Below are 5,984 nucleotides of genomic sequence, written 5' to 3'. Positions count from 1 at the left end.
CCTGCCTCTAACTCCTGACCGTTGATTCGGTCGTACTGTGTCATTATGTGTAATGATTCTCTCAGTATATTGTCAAATACATTAAAATCATCAAATGTTAGTGATGTATGAGTGTGTTGTTTGTTAAAGCACATGAAAGGGCATTTACAATATCCAATACAAGAATCAACTCACAGTAGCTAAGCATTGAGAAGAGCCCAGATGCCCATCACTGGATGCCAAAGTAAAGAAAACATGAAGTCAGCTCATCACGGTGGTGCATTCCTGCAATCCAAGTAGCTGGGGAAGCTGAATCACCAAGATGATAACTTGAAGTTCAGCTCGGGCAAGTTGATGATCAATAAAAATCTCTCTCAACAAAACAAATAGTAGATCAGCAAATGTAGTTCATTCTATGACCTGTGTTTAACTCCATGTTGAAAAAAAAAGCTATGAAAGAGAACCATGATATCATTTCCCAAGAAACAAGAAGTATTGGACCTTAAGTGAAGTAATTCAGACATAGAAATGGAAATATCACAGGTTTCTCTCTCTCTCTCTCTCTCTCTCTCTCTCTCTCTCTCTCTCTCTCTCTTTCTCTCTCTTTCTCTCTCTCTTTTGGTACAGAGAAATGAACTCACAATCTCATGCTTGCCAGGCTGGTGCTTATGCTGGTGAGCTAAATCGCTGGCCACAACTCAGGTTTTTTCTTAAATGAGAAATTAAAACCTTATTTGAGAAGTGAAAGTAAAGAGAGAAAATATATTACCAGAAATCCTTATGATCTGTAGATGAGAAAGATGATCAGGCTAAATAGACAAAGGGGAGATTAAGACACAAAGAGCTAAAAAAAAATGATCAATGTTTGCTATTCATTTGTACCAGTCTCCTAAAATGATATTAAGTATTAGAATCACATAACAATTTAAAATTGCCTAAATGGAGCAGGGGATTTATCTCAGGGGCATAAGTGTCTGCCTTGCAAGCATGCAGTTGTGAGTTCAATCCCTGGTACCCCCCCCACAAAAATAAAACAGTAAAAAAAATTTAGAATGAATAGTATTTTGAAAGAAGTCCTGCAGGGCAGTGAGTCAGTTAACCAATCAGAATTACTTAGCAGGAATAAAACTAAATTTGTCATCATAAAAATTATTGCTAATTTGGAGCCTTTTCCATTGTGATTGATAGCTTTTTTTGTATTTCTTCACAGATGTGATGAAGACAATTATTTGAGAATTGAAGAGCAGCAATATAAATTTAATGAAAATGTAGAGACCTGCAGTGATTTCCAGTCCTTTTGGAAGCATGAAATGAGGAAGACTGTAGAGAGACCCGGTGAATATGGGCAATATGAGGAGGAGAGATCTGATCTTAGTGAAAAAACTCACTCTGGGCAGAAAATTTTTGTAGGTAACAAAAGTGTCAAAGCCCACACAACACCTAACAGTGTTCAAACCTCCAAAACAAACCACCATTTGGGAAACTCGTATGTACAAAATCACTATGAGAATAATTCTATTTCTTCATCCAATATTGAAAAACCTGTTAGAAAATACGGTAGAGAGAAACATATAACTGAAAAATGTGCAAAAGCATTATCTCACAGTAATATCTTTCAAAAACATAAGAAACTTCACACTGGAAAGCAACCATATGAATGCAAGCAATGTGGAACAGCATTCAGTAAACTCAGTGGCTGTCAAAGTAATAAAAACATTCACACTGGGGAGAAACCCTTTGCATGCAACAAATGTGGGAAAGCATTCAGTACAGCCTCTGCTTTTGAAGTACATGATAGAATTCACACTGGGGAGAAACCCTTTGTATGCAAGCAATGTGGGAAATCTTTCAGCCAAAATCGTGACCTTATTAAACATGAAAGAATTCACACTGGGGAGAAACCCTTTGCGTGCAACAAATGTGGGAAAGCATTCAATCAAAAGTCTACCCTTATTATACATGAAAGAATTCACACAGGGGATAAACCTTATGTATGCAACAAATGTTGGAAAGCATTCAATCAAAAGTCTACCCTTATTAGACATGAAATAATTCACACAGGGGATAAACCTTATGTATGCAACAAATGTGGGAAAGCATTCAGTCACGCATCTGCTTGTAAAGCACATGATACAATTCACACTGGGGAAAAATCCTTTGTATGTAAGCAATGTGGTAAATCTTTCAGTCGAAATAGTGACCTTATTAAACATGAAAGAATTCACACTGGGGAGAAACCCTTTGTATGTAAGCCATGTGGGAAATCTTTCAATCAAAAATCCAACCTTATTACACATGAAAGAATTCACACAGGGGATAAACGCTATGTATGCAACAAATGTGGGAAATCTTTCAATCAAAAGTCTAACCTTATTAGACATGAAAGAATTCACACAGGTGATAAACCCTATTTATGAAACAAATGTGGGAAAGCATTCAGTACATCCTCTGCACTAATGTATTTATACATATTTTAAATTTTCTTTTGCTTTTGTGATTATCTTATCATAAGCATACATGCACAGTTGCATGTCATGAGCTGTTGTGAAGGACACTGTTGCTGTGTTTGTGAAGATCCTTTTACATGAAATAATTTATACACATCCAACTGGAAAAGAGTGTGAAAAAATAGGTATCATCTATGCAGTAAAGTTCATTACAGGTTATAAAAAACATGATAGAACTCTCAGTAGGGAGAAAGCCTATATAGGTGCATAATGTGGAAAATCTTTCAATTAATATTGTAATCTTGTCCATAAAATAATTCACACAGGAGAAAACTTATATAAGTCATAATTTAAAAGCTCTGCTGATAATCCACATTTTCTAGACCTAGAAGATCCCACATGGAGAAAAAACTTCAGTATGTAAGCTGTGTGGGAAATCTACCAGCCAAGCCCATAGCTTGTAAATGTATCAAACATTCCACAATGGGAAGAAATCCTATGTAGATAAGCAACTTGGGAAAACATTCAGTTCGTTTTGTACTTGATGAACACATGAAATAAACCACAATGGGGAAAATCTGTATGCATGTAAGCAATGCAGCAAATTTGTCCACCACCAGTGATTATAATGACATGAAAGAGTTCATATAAAGAAGTAACCCTATGCATTCCAACAATGGAGAAAAGCATTCCGTACAAAATAATGCCATCAAATAATGAAATAATGCAAACAGAGAAACATTTCATGTAAGTAGTTAATGTGAGAAGGATTTCTTGCAAATTTTTGCATTGTATAAATGCTAAATTTCTCACACACTGGGTTATAGCTGTGAAAAATGTGTTGAGTAAAATATTCCATTGACAGAGATGCTAACCTCCAAATTTATGCCTCTGTATGCTGTCTGAGAAAGCACTCAGTATTCCTGCGTATGGTCAAATACATGAAAGTCAGCACTATGAAAACAAATTGGGCATATGTAAGTAACTATTTTGAAAATAATTTGCAAATTACTCTTGTAGTCAAGATCTGTAGAAATACCAAAAAAAAGATGTGAATATATTTTTATAGAATTTCCAGTGATCACAGTTGAAGATTGAGATATCCCATTCATTTTATGCTTCAGTATCACATATAACTAGCTGAACTATTTGTAGGCTTACTATTAAAAATATAGTTTTCAATGATAATTCAAGGATTCTGAAGAATTTCCCCCTCATTTTTGACCCACCATCATCTGCATAGATGACACCTATTTTTTTACACTCTTTTCCAGTTGGATGTGTATAAATTATTTCATGTAAAAGGATCTTCACAAACGCAGCAGCAGTGTCCTTCACAACAGCTCATGACATGCAAGTATGCAGGTATGCTTATGATAAGATAATCACAAAAGCAAAAGAAAATTTAAAATATGTATAAATGCATTAGTGCCTGTTTTTAGCTCACAATGTAAGTGTTCATCTTTGGAAGGCCTCTGGATATAATAGGCGTGAGTTCATTATTGTTGCCTTAACATGCCCAATTTATGTTTTTCCTCTTTCTTGATCATCTCTATTTTGAAAGAAGTATGCTCCTACTGCCTGTTACACATCTTGTACTTTTCTACAAATGTAAGCAGCATCCTTCTAAGATTAAGGCAGTCATTTATAAATAGTACAATCCTGAGTATGCAAGTGAATCATGATTTCACATAAGTTCCTAGAGTTCAAAGGAAAATGCATGGAATATGGTTGCCAGAATAGCACTAGTGAGTGATGGAAGTGATGTTTAAATCATGACATCAGAAAGAAAGAATCACCAGTGTGCAATAAATAAGGTAACAACTACAAGTGCGTGAATTCAAAGCATGAGAGTTGTACCATTAGTTTTGTTTTGTCTGAAACAAACTTGCTATGAAGTTCAGGCTGATTTTGGGCTCACTTTGTAGGCCAGGCTTGTCATGAGCTCACTTTGTAGTTCAGGCTAACCTTGGGCTCCATTTGTAGTCCAAGCTGATCTTGAACTTCCAGCAATCGTCTTGTGTTAGCCTTACAAGTCCTGAGATTACAAGCATACGCCTTCATGCCCAGGCTGTAACATTATATTTCTAGCAATAAATTTCACGCAGGATAATAATACACCACTTTTGCTGCTCTCTGTACAGTCTTTGGGGACATGGCACTGCTAAACCCTCATAGTATCCATTTAGGCACATGTTCCACAGTGGCATTTCAGCAGCATCTTATGATATTAAAATAAAACTCAGAAATAAATGTTGAGAAATTCTAAGTCATGTTTCATTCTCAGTAGTGTAAATAAATCTGATGTCACATGGAGTCATTATTTATCTCATGTTGCTTCATTTGAGAGCCATCACATGATGTCACAACCTGAAAAGAAGGTTAAGTGCAAGGCAGTATGAGATATGAAAAGAAAGAGAAAACATTCATAAAATTCTGATTATATTGTGGTTATTATGCTAATTTCTGTATTTAGTACTATTTAATTATTTACTTGTATACGTTTGTCAATATATTCTAAAATTGTAAACATGTATAATATATTATTTGTGTAAGTTTCCATGTATGAAATATATTACTCTCCAATATTCTAATATACATTGAGGCATTTGGGATTTCTGCACACTTGATCTTGATATAGAATATTGCTGATGAATTACTACAATGTAGTTCATATTTATATTCTCTAATTTTAATGTTTTATTATTTTTTAATAAAATGTTTCAGACATAGGAAAGTAGGCGATTTCATTTGATTTAAGCAATCTGGGAACCTGAGGCAAGTGGTTTTCAAGTTTGCAATTTAAACCCAGGCTTGGTAACTTGGAAACATAGTGAAAACATGTCTGCAAATGAAAAATGATGCTGAGGAGATAGGTCTGTATAAATGTCCTGGATTCCAGCATCTGTCCTGAAAAGTTGAAATAGGTCTTGTTTTCTCATAAGGCAGTAAAACAACTGGCCTCATCTCACACACTGAGCATATCCAGCCTGTTCTGCCCCCACCCCAGTTTAGGAATCATTTCCAGACTACATAATCTGAATTCACTGGAGTATAGTTTCCATTCTATTTACTGAAAGTAGGAGTAAACTTGCAAAAAATACAGTTAGTCAATACCTGCTCTGTATATACAAGAGAAACCTCATTTTGAGTGTACTAATGCCCTTGTGGAGCACTGCAGTAGCCCATATGTAATCCAGGAAAGGCACCTGTCAACTTGCTCATCAGTATAGGTTTTGGATCACTTTCTCTGTCCTTTCAGTCTCAAATATTTGGTCTTTCATCACCAGCTATTGAGTGATGCAGGAAGGCTGTGTGCATTGTCAACTGGAAAGAGGACCAGGGAGATGAGGACAATTCATTATACGGAGTCTTCCTTTATATTTTTGCTACCATGTTTTGGACCCATGGTCACCTGTCAACAAAAGACCCTAGAATTGGAGCCTGGTTGCTGGATGATTTCCTCAGAGAGCAGGAATCAAATACACAAGGAAACAACATAGAGGCTAGAAATGCAAGTGTGGGATAAGGTGCTCTGAGATGGAGACAGACAGACTA

The sequence above is a fragment of the Cavia porcellus genome, unplaced genomic scaffold (genome assembly GCF_034190915.1).
Source record: "Cavia porcellus strain 051 isolate PalLab524CR breed Dunkin Hartley unplaced genomic scaffold, mCavPor4.1 scaffold_7, whole genome shotgun sequence".
In the NCBI taxonomy this organism is placed as follows: Eukaryota; Metazoa; Chordata; class Mammalia; order Rodentia; family Caviidae; genus Cavia; species Cavia porcellus.
The sequence above is the reverse complement of the archived record's forward strand: the minus strand, read 5'-3'. Positions refer to the sequence as shown.